Source organism: Ylistrum balloti, unplaced genomic scaffold (genome assembly GCF_031769215.1).
Source record: "Ylistrum balloti isolate Yb309-2 unplaced genomic scaffold, AGI_CSIRO_Ybal_v1 Utg370556, whole genome shotgun sequence".
Classification (NCBI taxonomy): domain Eukaryota; kingdom Metazoa; phylum Mollusca; class Bivalvia; order Pectinida; family Pectinidae; genus Ylistrum; species Ylistrum balloti.
The window spans coordinates 917,554-931,577 of record NW_026782350.1 but is presented as its reverse complement, the minus strand read 5'-3'; the positions used below and the strand labels follow the sequence as shown (position 1 = coordinate 931,577).

The window sequence follows — 14,024 nt, the reverse complement described above, 5'->3', positions numbered from 1 at the left end:
TTGGTCTCATAGCAATTTACATTAGAATTGTCACATTAAGAATATGTCAACATACTCCGAGTTTGAAACAAGGAAAAATATCTTCATGCTTGTTTCGTGTTCTTGAAGGACCATTTTCTATAGTTCTGTATATCATTTTCTATCACCTCTTTTCGGTGCGTCTGAGCTTAACTGGACATAGGTGGATATCTTGCACTTACCTCCCGCTAACAGTGATGGTAAGTCTTGAGAATGGAACGAATATGAACTTTGTTATGCTTACTACGAAATCAATACAAAAAAATATGAACTTTTGATGTCCTTTGCATTGTGTTAAAAATATAAATGTATACATTTAACTGTACTTTCTCGTTAGTACAGGCAGTGCTTAGTAAAAGGGATCGAGAAGAGGGACTACTCTTCACTTTTATAATGGCGATTCAAATAAATATTGTTTCATGTTGGGACAAGGTTTTGTAACTTCAAACATGAAGACACAGAAATGGGGAAACTGAAAATAATCTCCCTTTTTCATAATGATAATACGATAAAATATTACATATGACCATTTGTGGTTACTATTGTTTATCACAAATTGTTGCCTTAAACTATTATCCTACTTGTGATTTAATGGTTCGATGTAATAAAATATTCCGCGAACATAGGAAAGGGCAATAACTCTTTTTTTATCTATTTTATTTTTATTTTTTTTTTCAATTGATGAAATATTTAAAATAATATTGCCAAAAGTATAAACAAACTACTCCTTTTAGATTATGTTCTTGTAACTCATTACACCAAGGATCACACGTTATAAATCATCTTAATTTAGCAATATACAACGCTTTATCTGAGGGGGGAGATTTGCAGTGTTGGAATATCAACTTTTTTTTTTTCCTATTGTGAGTAAAATCGTCTATGGCTTTCATTATCTTATGGTTAACACATACTATTGTCACACGTTAGCCAAAAGCCTCATTCATTGTAATGGGCATATGCAAAAATAGCCATTTGTTATTATTAAATGATATAGGACACTATTGTGAACTTTTTTGCCAGGTCGCAATCGCAATGCGCGTTCCACAATTTTTGCACTCATCATGTTTACAGTGCATCTGCTAAATCAAATACACCAACTGCTAACTACACACTGAGACATAGAAAAGACAAAAATAACTCTACACTATTCCGTTCGTTTTTTTTCTGGCATAAGATTATTTTCAATTTTTCCCCCCGTCAATATTGATGGGCGTAAACTGACACTTTACACCTATATTCTTATCCTCAAGTATTTTTACCCCTTCTCATCAAAGAAATATCACAAGAATCAATCTTAATGTTTTTGTGATTGTGAAAAATCTATTGAATATTTAAAGAATATTAAATAAAACAGACGAATATTGGAGAGCACTAGTGACGTCAAAAGTTCATCAGCCTCGTTATCGCCCATACAAAATGCATAGTAAGAAGAATAAATAATTGGTTGGCGTATCTCGTAGGTCTGTCACGTAGGTGTGATGGGGTGGAGTATCGTGAAACACAGCTATCGTCATATTAGTGGGAAAATCGTGTTCTATGTCCTTTAATCGTGTTGATATCAGAGCAATGAATGATTTTACGTAAAATGTCAACTGTAAACGTTCATATAATTTGTTAAATTAATATCACGATGATTGTGAAAAAAAGTATATAAAAATAAACTTGCTCTCTCCTTTCGAGACAAGAACATTACAAAACAACATCTTTATAATTCAATATGAAAATGACATCCGCAAGCTTTACTTCCTATTCATTCGATATCAAATAAAACGCTTGATTGGTCAATTGAATGCGATAGTAAAACTATATCACTCCATTCACGAACTTATCATGCCTATATCTAGCGTCAAAACTCATAAAATTTACGTAGAGTAAGATGAATCACGATATTTATTCGGCTTTCAGATACTACTCGCATCCCGAATCCTGAGTATGGAAATAGATCTCAGAAATTATAAACAAACATGGCTCTAAATCAGATCTTAAATCAATTGTAGATTTTTATTAGATAGATCATTCTTCGTTCGACACGTTAATCAACTCTTATCTTTTTATTCCTGTTAAATCATCGAGAACAATAATTTCATTTCAAAATTTACATTAGGAAGAAAAGGACATGACTTTACTGAGATGGTCAAGTGTCCTGGTACTTTCTGTCAGCACGTCAGCTACAGATGTGACACACGATGCCAGAGACAGGAAACAGAAGACAACAACTGTGGTAGGTGTGAGAGATGATTATTTCACTATGATGAAAACATGATTGAACACTTCAAAACATTTCGATTTATTTCAATTACATCGAAATAGAAATAATTAGACATTTAAAAATATACATCCTATCTTTTCACTATATTTTGATTTCAGAATATTTTATTGTCTTGGTGGTATTGACAATAGGAATTGTGCAACAGGCAGAGCCTATGAAAGCCCTCTCCTTACAGTGCATAAACAAGTATACAGACACATCAATCAAAATTAAAGATAACAGATAATAATAATATTAGGAATAAGAATGTAGAAGATAGATTCAAATGGATGATTATATAACAGAAATGCAAAATAGGCATCAACATCATTTGTATTATTGGGTTATTAGGTATCACAAGATATTACAAGACTGGGTCAAAATATGTCCATTTGTGGTGGGACAGGCTGCAGGTTCAAACAGTCCATTTGCACACAATCCTCAGCTGAGTCCCTAATATGGACAGGCGGACCCACACTTGAGACATCAAATACAAATGAAAGATAGAAGTATAGAATGGGATGTACATTTGCTAAAACAGGCGACCAGTGTCAGTTATGAATCTCTGAACTATATCAAGAATAAATTTATTCATGTTTGCATCAAGTATAGGAGAACCTTTAAGAAATGTATCAATTGTAGGAGGTATAGAATCACTAAGGTCAGAAAGGGAATTAAAGAGGAGTTGTCTCTGGTTAGTAAAGAAGGGACAGTGGAAAAAGAAGTGAGTACAATCTTCAACTGGGTGGCCACAGTTACAGGCAGGGTTATCTTTAAGGTGGGAATTGAATAAATCAAAATTCAGATTACTTGCAGAGTTTCTTAGTTGACATAAAATTATGGTAGCTTTTCTTTGTCCTTTTTATTTGAAAGTATCATTACAGTGGAAGGGAGGAATGGTAGCTTGCTGTGATAAAAAAAATTTTATCGCATAAATAGAAGTTAATGAGGGATACAGACAAGTTGGGCCATTCCATTCATTCATGAGTTTTGGAAAGAAGCTAGTGCTATATTGACAAGTTCTTGTATGGGGCACATCAAACAATCTATTGTGTCGAAGTGGATAAGGAGCAGTATTATTGTTTATAAAAGGTTGGATAGAATCAAATACATGAGGAGGGCATCTGTTATTTAAAATCTTTAAAAAATGGATATTTTGATGTAAGTGTCTTCTTTTAGCTAAGGGTATTAATCCAGACTCATATAGATTTGCATGACTGGTGCCCCGTCTTAGGCCAGTAGTAATGTGAATTGCCTCTAGTTGAATTGATTCTAAGATGTTGCATTCCCCTTCTGTGCAATTAGCCCAAACAATATCAGCATATTCTAAAATAGGACGAATAAATGTAATATATATCGACGTCATAGTGTCAGACGGTTGTATGTGTTATGTTAAATCTCTTCCAGAATTGTGAGTAAATCGATAAAAACTTAATTGCACGGATATTGGAAATTTGCTACCATTGTAACTTTGTAATTTTGCAGACAAAATGTTATTGAAATTGAATAATATATCTATATTTTTCAAACTACTGTATTTATTGTGAAAATTAGGTTTTTATGCTTAACAACCTTCTCTCTTTGGGAGAAGTTATATCAAAATCAGTAAGAAAAGGTTGTATGTGTTACTTAAGTCCTTTCAACTTACATTGTAATGTGTTATCCATCTTAGTGTAAGGTTGTTTGTATTAATATTGTTACATGATTTTCATATAGTTATATTATAGAAATGTATCTACATAATAATTGTTGAACCCATCACGAGCATAATTATGATACATTACATGAATTGTTATAAACTGGAATAAATGTAAAACAAAGACAAATAATAATATACTTCTAAAGATTTTATTTGCAACACTTTCCACAAAATGGTTTATCAAATATCCAAAATCCTGCTTGAGTTGTAATTGTTCTCAAAACCAATGCATTTATTTAGTAGTCTTATAGTTAACCAACATTATCATGAAATATTTGACTACTTTGCAATAAATGTACATGCCTTTCAAACGCAACAAATTTATCATTCTTGTTCTTCACAACAATTTTACCGTTGGTTTAGACAATACTCGGTAATTAAAGATATGTATACTCATTTTTGTGGAATAATTGGCAAAAAAGAAAGAACAAAATTTTAAAGAAACCAGCATTATGCCAGGTAATGTAAAAACATAATCAACACCAACCAAGAATAAGCATTAAAATTTTCTAAGGAATTTAAAATTTTCATTAAAACATTTTACTCCATTTCGTAAATATATTTGTAATGCAGAAAAACTTTCAAAAAATCCGTTCATCCTGTACGGTTCAATAAACTGATCAAATAACTACGTTACCCGAAAACTTCAACAACAAACAAAAACAAACAAATTAAGATGCCTTTTGTACTTTGCATAAGGCATTTCCAATATCATATCCATCTTAATACTAATTTCACATTTCACCTGTGTTTCTGCACTGATAGAGTCATTCGGAATCCGAATTATCACTTTCTGTCGGTTCTGGAAGTTTGTCTGATGAGGAACTGGTATGAGGAAGATCAGAATAAAAGCCTTGATGCACAGATGGGATGATACCTTTTTTGCAAAGATTCATGAGATCATTGTATTTTGCATCGGATATAGGAATGTGTGAGATGTATGATCGATTCAGTGGATAACCTTTGATTTTTTTGGAGGAATTGGATCGCCCACGGCCACGGTGTATAGTCATAGATTGGTACTCATTTTCAGCTATCTCATACTTGAAGAATATTTTGTCGGGATGCGACTTCCTGTACTGGAAGGAATGAATTCTGTTCCACTTCACTATGGAATCATCATCAGCTCTTTTCCTGTTAGTGATGGTTTTGGAAGAGAATTCCTTAAAGTCGAGTACTTCCTGATTAAGAAGTTCCAACACACGGTACTTTGGCTCCGTCTGCTTGGCGTTTCGGACACCGGTCATCCAATCGGAAGGCGCATACATCTCTGCTTGCTTGGTGGCCTTTTCAATAGTTGCGTGGACGGAATCGCGTTCCATTTGTGAATGGCCCCTTTCAAAATAGTTATGAGTGATCTGCTTGATTGGTAAATTTATCACTGAATAAAGGCACATGCTGCTAAAAGGAAGATTCCTTTGTTGGCCAGTACAACTATCTGAGTAGTATACAATCTCATCCAGGTCACCAACGGTCTTATGGTACTTCAACAAACAAGAAGAAATTTCACCACTCTCCCGTTTTGCGACAGTTTCCCACCACATGTTGCAAATTGACTCTCGCGATGCGAGGTCATATATTGAGAAGTTATATGTTGCTAATTTTCTGCTGTAGTATACATCATATACATGCGACTTTGGTGTGATCAATACTTTTTGCAAATCAAAGTTAATTGTTTTTATTTTGTTGTTTTCAAGGGCTCGTTGTTTATCAAAGCCTTTCATTTCTCTTGCCTGAATCTTTCTTCTTTCATGCTGTTCAAATTCTGATCGTCTATTTGCTTTTTCAGAAGTCTCAAGTTTTGAATAGGAATCACAAAATGCACAAACATCCTTTTTCGGTCTGTGAAAACCAAGGTTAAATTCAGTGGCAAAGATATTGTCATACAGCCAACATTTTTGAGGTTTCATTTTCTTCTGTTTACATTTGTCTGCATAAAGCTGGTACATTTTATTTATGGAGAGATTCTTGTCAAGGTAGTTCCTTTGAGTTGTTTTCCTACACTAATGTGATTCTGTAACCGGAAACCATCTAATATGATCCCGTATGAAATTTTTGACATCGTCAGGAATTTTGACTTTAGGTGGATGTTTACCCTTTCTGTCTTTGTATTCAAACTCTTCTGGTCTTTCAATTGTATATCTTACCGTTCTTTCCCCAATCCCAAGCGTCGCAAGAAATGTTTTCTTACACACTTGTTTCTTTTGTCCATCTACAGGTAAGTAATATTCTAAAGTGTTTTTTCTTCTTGATATTTTCTGTGATGTTGTTGTTCGTCTTTTTTTGGTTATAATTGTTACATTATGTTTGATGAAATCCCTTTGTCTTTCATATGTCATGGTCCAATACCCTTTGAATACAGCGTGTCGCCTGTCTTCTGAAACATTAGTTGTGCAATTAAATTTACACTTACATGCTATAATTTTGCATTGTTTTTCAGGTATACGTTTACCCTTGGTGTTTATGTATTCTTTTCCATTATTTCTTTGTCTTTTTCTAATGTTTGCTTTCCATTGTTGTGGATTTCTTTGTCTCCTTCGTGATTGGCGAGTTTCGTTTTGTTGCGCTATTGATTTGCTCGGTGTTTGAGTGTTCTCATAGCTCTCTTCGTCACTGGTAAGTGTTTCAGGATCTGTTCCCCTCTGTCGTTTATTTTGCAGTTTGGTAATGTTTTTCTCACATTCTGATTCATCCATCGAACAACATGAACCACTTGAGCTATCATGTCTCTTCCTCTTGCATGATTCAAAAGTTTCACATTCGGACTTGGTGTCATTCAATTGGTCATGATTGTCGCTCTGCTCCAGTGACGAATTATCAAGTTCCTTCGATTCCTCTAATTTACTAACACTAAGATCATCTGTATCGAAAGACTCATCAAGGTTATAATAATCGTTCAATGTCAAATTCGCTACCTTGATCCACGCGATTCTGCTCATCGTCTGATTCAAAACTTACATCAAATGCTAAGTTTGGAAGTTCAAAGATTACAGATTCAGCTAGGAATGTTTCGGCTGGAACTTCGCATTCTACTTCTACACTCTCTGTACCACATGTAGGATTACCTAACACAGTTCCAGTACAGGGGTTGATTCTTCACATGGCGAGGCAGTCACCAAGTTATATGCCTTTGTATACCCATGCTCTACTGTTGTTTGAACATTATCTTTACCTTTCTTTATTTTTTCTGCCAGAGACATCAACGGAATCATCTCATCTTCTGAGCTTGAATCACACTCTGAAGATAAAAGTTTTTCTTTCAAAAATTTTAAAGGTATATCGTCATCCATTTAGAGTTTATTGCAACTGTTTGTCGTGTAGTTATGGTGTGCTTGTATTAAGTGACGTTTTGCCCATTTGTTGATCAAATTTCGTCTATCTACTAGTGCGTCTTTTCTGATATAATCGTTGATGACATGATCTGCCCACATTAGTTTCAGATATGACGGAACAGATGGCTGCAGTATTCTTTCTCTCAACGTTGTGCACGACTCTAGCAAATTGTGGGAAACAGTCTTTAGATCCTTTTCAATAGTAGCCAACTTCAGCTTGAATCTTTTACAAGTATTACATTCCATTCCTGTAATAAGACCGATTTTTTTTTAAAACCATTCAATATAAAAGTAAAATTGATGTAACTTTTTGTACAGAATGCTTAAAGTCCCTCTATGTCTTTTTAAACTAAAAATAAAACTGTCAAAGTAAACTTCATCATCTCATTTGAGATATTCATCATTAAAATGTTAGTTTTCTTGAAATTGGCATACATATGCAAAGATTTTGTATTTGAAAAAAAAATCTCTAAAAATAGTTCTGGTCAATTTCCATTGAAACGTGCACATGTTATTTATCTAACCTAGTCGAGAAGACGGGGTATATATCTGGAGATTCCCCGGTTTCCCAATCTTAATTGCAATTAAAAAAAAATAACAGACTTTATTTTCCCATTTTCTAATGAACAGGATATTTCTTCTATCATTTAAGTTTTGTCCTTTAATCAAAGGTTTTGTTACAAAAGCATAGAGGGATTTTGACAATGGAATTTACCATTTTGTTAATTGGAAGTTTACATGATTAATACCTCTAAAACACTTTTGACAGGAACAAATCATATAAAGTTTATCTACATTATTACTTTGATCAAATAAATGTTATGTTTTAACCAATGCATACACATACGACCTTTTCTTGCATATGGAAATTGTGATTGTTCTTAACATCAGCTTTATCATAACAAATGTAATTAATTTACACTTAAGTTATGTTTAATTAGTACCTGCTCATGATATTTAATCAGTATACAAGAGATATCATGCTTTAATACAAAGTTGTTTAACATAACAACTCACCAAACTAACTGCTTTGTCTCCCCAACATTCATCTCTGAAGAACACGTGGATTGTGATGAATTCAGATAATACACTTTTTTTCATTTCAAACTTCTTTTGAAGAGAAGTTCAGTTGTCATAAAATAGAATAAAAAAACACATTAACACGTTCATAAAATTGAAATTAGTGCTTAATTTATATTTAATTATATTATTGACATCCATAAAAGGCAGTATGTGATCTACATACTACCTTTTAAACGAAAACAAGAAGGTCGTAACTGCTACATACAACCATATGTTAGATATTGAGTATTATCACAGTCAGATTTGTAAGGACGTATGAAGTACTTCTAACCCTCTGACTCTGGACATCATGCATATACTTCCTTCTGATTCTTATCCGCTCGATCACCCTCACACCAAGGTCACTTATGAATATCTTTATGAATATTCATGACAAAGATAAGACCTTTTGACACGAAATAGAGACGCAACGCATCTTTCAGGATGTAAAAAAGACAAAATGGGTCTTAACTACCAGTAACGACCTTCTGACTCTATGGCGTCGATATTAATTCAAGTGACTTTCTGTCAATTTTATACTTTAACATTCTAAGTACATTTATTCATTTATAAGCTTTCTCATAGATAGACTTTATGTGGTTTGACCAATTAGCATGACTATTAAAAGTTAGACAAAGGTGCTTATGGAAGGTAACATTTTTTATAACTGAATCATTAAAGTACAGATTCGGATGCAACATCTCAGAATCAACTCTCCTTCAAAAAAGGTAGTTGACGCATATTATTGTAAATGGGGACGTACTGCTTACTGGGTTGAATATCAGACTTATAGCATTGAATGTATGTATATAGTGTATAGGGTTGATACTTTGTTGTACATTTCAAATAAATAATCGATATCATCGTCGTTCATTGATTTTGAGTGCAAATACAGTAAATCGTCATTGTTTCAGGACTATACAATTGTGCAGGAACATATCACTGCCCTAACGGACACACCATTTTCTCTACAAGAAGTATGTGACAATAAAAGGCAATGTCCAGATTCCGATGACGAGTCTGCATGTGTTCATCCGTGTCAACCAATTTGTATGTGTATTGGTCTCATAATCAATTTCAGCGACCCTTCTTTGACGACTGTACACTTCCCTTTTAATAACACGTGGAACGTGTCAGTATCTCCGGGGTTTCTGCAACTATTGAAAATTAGTTATTTAGTCATTAAAGATCTATGTAATGTGTACAAAACATTCAGTAAATGTTTACAAAGTCCTGAAGGCGTGTTTGGCGACATGTCAAAACTTGTATATCTAGATTTATCTTATAATAAGATAAATCAGTTGTCAATAAATATGTTTTACGGTCTAACTGTTCTTACATATTTGGACGTATCTAACAATCATATATGAATTCTACCAGATTCCGTATTTAGCAGTCTCCCTGTTCTTACATATTTGAACTTATTTAACAATCATATATCAGATCTACCAGACTATGTGTTTAGCAATCTTACTGTTCTTAGAACATTGTACTTATCTAACAATCAGATATCAACTCTACCACACTCTGTGTTTATCGGTCTCCCAGTTCTTAAATATTTGGACTTATCTAACAATCAGATATCAGTTCTACCAGATTCTGTGTTTAGCGGTCTCACTGGTCTTAGAGTATTGCACTTATCTAACAATCAAATATCAGTTCTACTAAGCTGTGTTTATCGGTCTCCCTGTTCTTAAATATTTGGACTTATCTAACAATCAGATATCAGTTCTACCAGATTCGTGTTCAGCGGTCTCCATGTTCTTCGAGTATTGTACTTACCTAACAATCAAATATCAGTTCTACCAGACTCTGTGTTAAGCAGTCTCACTGTCTTAAATATTTGAACTTATCTGATAATCAAATATCAGTTTTACCTGATAACATGTTTAATGAGCTTTAATACCTTGAACATCTGGCCCTGGAAAACAATCAGATACAGTCCCTTTCTGACTACTCATTAACTGGTGTGAGAACTATCTCACTTAACAGAAATTTCTTATCTGTTCTACCTGCTTTCCTGCTTCTGTTGAACTGTTAGATATATCATACAATAATTTCACAACTTTGCCTGCGGGTACATTCACTAATTCTAGTAATTTATCTATTCTGAGTATCATTGGTAACAAACTGGAAGTTGAGCAACACATTTTTGAAGGTTTAGACAATCTGATTGTTTTGCTGACCGATACTCCTTCTATGTGTTGTGTTAAACCTAAGTCGGTTCCTGACGATAAATGCCTAAAGAGTCGGACTAAATTAAAACAATGCTGGTTTGGAAACGCAGCCTGCAAATCAGAAGGAGATGTGATATCCTCATGTAAACATTTGATAGGTTCAGATTTACTCTGGGTTATTGGCTTTTGCTCTGTAATCGGGAATTTAGTTGTCATGTTTTACCGACTTCTTATCGATAGAGATAACATTACAGCAAGTTATTTGATTTCTGTATTGAATTTGAGTATGTCTGATTTTCTTACGAGTGTCTATCTCATGATTATTGGCGCTTTTGATATCTATTATCGAGATGTATATGCGTGGAATGATCAGGATTGGAGAAGCAGTATTGTATGTACAGTAGCTGGAATTTTGTCGAATATTTCTAGTGAAATGTCGACATGTCTTATTCTAATGGTGACAATAGACAGAGTGATCGTCATAGTATTCCCAATGTCCAGTCTTTCACGGCGAAATATCTCCGGGAGTCAACCATGCATCATCTCATTTTTCCTGTGGTTGGTTGCTATTACTGTCGCTATAATCCCTGTTGTTTCTATGCAATTCTACTTCAAATCAGGAGTGTGTCTTGCCTTACCACTAACACGTGACGAATAACCTGGTTCGGGTTATTCTTTTACAGTGTTTGTTTGCCTGAACAGTTTCGTTTTTGTTATCATAGCCATAGGCCAAATCTGCATGTTTAATAGCCTTGCAACAAGTGGTGGGTGTAGGGTAGCTTCATCACAGACTCGACAACGAGACCTGACGGTAACTAGAACCCTCTTCCTGGTGGTGGCGACAGACTTCAGCTGCTGGTTTCCTATTGGTGTCATGGGTAAATAACTTATCTTATCAAATTACGAATGTATAACAAAGCTTTGAATTAAAACGTTCTGAATCGAGCTTCTTTTTAGAAGTAAACGAAAGTACTTCACGACGACCATAAGGTAGTTGTCAAAAGAATTGATATATGAATAAATACGAACATTCACATAAAAATACATCTGTATAAAGTAACCAGAAATAACACACGTAAACAAATGATCATATAAGAGTTTGCATGAAAGTCATGGAAGTCGTGAAATACGATGGTTCGTAAGTACGAGAACAAAAGATTTCATGCTTAGATAAGGAATTACCACAGAAAATTAATATTATTGAGATATTATAAAACATTTATTCGATGTATACTATCAGTTGTCCTAATGTCAGATGAATTTCTTACCTCTGTGCTCAGAATAAGTGTCAAACAATACGGTAAAATTTTCAGGTGTGATGTCAAAAAGTGGATACGAGATTAACAATGATGTCTATGCCTGGGTAATGCTATTTGTGCTGCCAGTCAATGCCGCCATCAATCCGTTCTTGTACACGGCATCAGCAATTTGGAGGAAGCGTCATAGAGTGCGTTGATAACCACTAGTGTGTGTGATAGCCGTAAAGACTTTCGTCTGGATCTAAGCGTATTATTTCGTATATCGCCTTAGCTGTCAGTTTCCAAATTTATATAAGAAGATCAAATGGAGACTTTTGTTTGTCAAACAAGATTTGCGCAGTTGCCTTTAACTGTTTTAACCAGATAATGTTTCTCTTTTTAAACATCAATTTTAATCCATTAAAAAAATATTAAAGGACCAAACTGTTGTCATGTTATCCTTAAAACATTTGGCAAAATAACTTTTTTCCGTTCAATTTTGGAAGCAGTTAAAGAGGGTAAACATTAATGCACACGTTTGATTACGTTTAGATTGTCTGTTGTTCGGACGTAAATGCAAAACAATTCAAACCTTCATTCAATGATGTTCCACCGATTCTTACTAAAAACAACATAACACTGTTTACAACCCTTCCTGTGTTGTGTAATACTATATTCGACATCACACAGATGCTGTTTTAATTCTCAAGATGATTCCTTACGGCAATTTTACCAGTTTCAAGGATCGACGGTCTAAGCGCAACACTGACACAAATTAACATTGAATAGGAGTGTCTTTGATCACATGTCTGCAAGAATCATTCTCTTTTTTATGCTTAACACTTTCTGTTAAACTTACTACGGCAAGAATTTAATCCGCAATGAGTATTTATATATAACAGTATATTCGGTCACGGTGACGCACGATAAAGTAATTGAGGGATTAATTAAAACAACATTAAAAATGAATAATTGATGTATTGAACAGTTTTCTATAAAAGTAATAAAGCGGTTTACAAAACAAAAAAATAATGTGCAATTTCAGATGATGGATTTGCGCTAAAAGATTCTTAATGTAACCCTTTCTGAAAATCGGGAGTTGACCTTTGACATAATATTTTCTTACCGCTACTTTTATCAAATGACTCCCAAATATCATCATCGTGTACCTCTTTGTTATTGAAAATAAACCATTGAGATTTCACAAAACTTGACCCATGTGACCTTGAAAGTAGATCAATGTCATTGTCATATTAGCCAATCTGATAGCGAATGACCTGGAAATCTTACATGTGAAATATCAACATTTTAAACAATGTGGATCTTGAGAAGTTCTTCAAAGTTTGATACCCTAAAAAAACACTCTCTTTTTTGTTTGTTTTTATGATTTGACGGTTTGTAAGATGAAAAATAACACTTTTATCAATGAGATGTTAACTGAGATATTTTCTATGAGAGATCTCCACACTGAGATATCTTCACTTTGATTCTCACTCAGATATGTCTACTTTGAGAGATCTTCAGAATGAGATATCTTTACGTTGAGAGATTATCATTCGGAGTGGTCTTTACTGTGAGAAATCTTCACTGTGAAAGATCTTTATTTTGAAAGATCTTCAATCGTAGAGATAATTACTTTGAGACATCTTCATACTGAGAAATGTTTACTTTGGTATATCTGAACTTCAGATATCTATAGTTTGAGAGATCTTTATTTGAAGAGATCTTTTCTTTGAGAGATCTTTAGTTTGAGAGATCTACACCCGGATATGTATTTACTTTTAGAGATCTTCAATCAGAGAGATGTTTTCTTTGGGAGATTTTCATACTGAGAAATGTTTACTTTGAGAAATCATTCTAAGAAATCTTTACCTTGATATATCTCAGCTCAAGATATCTTTACATTGAGAAATCTTCACAATGAAATATCTTTACTTTGAGAGATGCTTACTTTCAAAAATCTTCACTGTGGGAGATCTTCGCTCGGAGAGATCTTTTCTTTGTGAGATCTGCACACTGAGAAATATACACTTTGAGAGATTCTCCATCGGATATCGCTCGTGCGGATATGGGTTAGAATATGTCCGCTGTGTCCTATTGCATATGGTAAAAGTCCACTAAAAGGGGCAACCTGCCTGTGGTGGGTAGTGTCCGGTTAGTACTGGGAGAAAGTATTCTGGTGGTAGAGGGGCGGTTATTCTCAAGCAATCTCGCATGGCCTTCCCCCAATACATCACTTTGGCCTCTATC

At 34.1% G+C, this 14,024-nt stretch overlaps 1 pseudogene; it reads left to right on the top strand.

Annotated features, from left to right (window-relative positions):
• Positions 1–7,407: 7,407 nt before the first annotated feature.
• Positions 7,408–11,992, top strand: LOC132556258 (G-protein coupled receptor GRL101-like; annotated as a pseudogene).
• Positions 11,993–14,024: the final 2,032 nt, after the last annotated feature.